We start from the raw sequence: 566 nt of genomic DNA, 5'->3' as shown, positions 1-566 counted from the left end.
AACAAAGGCAAGGAAGAGACATAGAAGAGCTTAAGGACATCATTGATCCATCAAGAAGAAGACGCCACCATCACTAAGGTGGACTCATTCCTTGTTCTTATTTCTCTGTTTTTCGGTTTTTATGCTATATGTTTGTCTATGTTTGTGTCTTCATTACATGATCATTAGTATTTAGTAACTATGTCTTAAGGCTATGAATAATTCCATGAATCTTTCACCTCTCTTAAATGAAAAATGTTTTAATACAAAAGAACAAGAAGTACATGAGTTTCAAATTTATCCTTGAATTTAGTTTAATTATATTGATGTGGTGACAATACTTTTTGTTTTCTGAATGAATGCTTGAACAGTGCATATTTGTTTATCTTGTTGTTTATGAATGTTAAAATTTTTGGCTCTTGAAAGAATGATGAAAAAAAGAGAAATGTTATTAATAATATGAAAAATCATGAAATTGATTCTTGAAGCAAGAAAAAGCAGTGAAGAACAAAGCTTGCGAAAAAAAATTAGAAAGAAAAAGAAAAAGCAAGCAGAAAAAGCTAATAGCCCTTAAAACCAAAAGGCAA

Source organism: Arachis duranensis, chromosome 4 (genome assembly GCF_000817695.3).
Source record: "Arachis duranensis cultivar V14167 chromosome 4, aradu.V14167.gnm2.J7QH, whole genome shotgun sequence".
Classification (NCBI taxonomy): Eukaryota; Viridiplantae; Streptophyta; class Magnoliopsida; order Fabales; family Fabaceae; genus Arachis; species Arachis duranensis.
The sequence above is the reverse complement of the archived record's forward strand: the minus strand, read 5'-3'. Positions refer to the sequence as shown.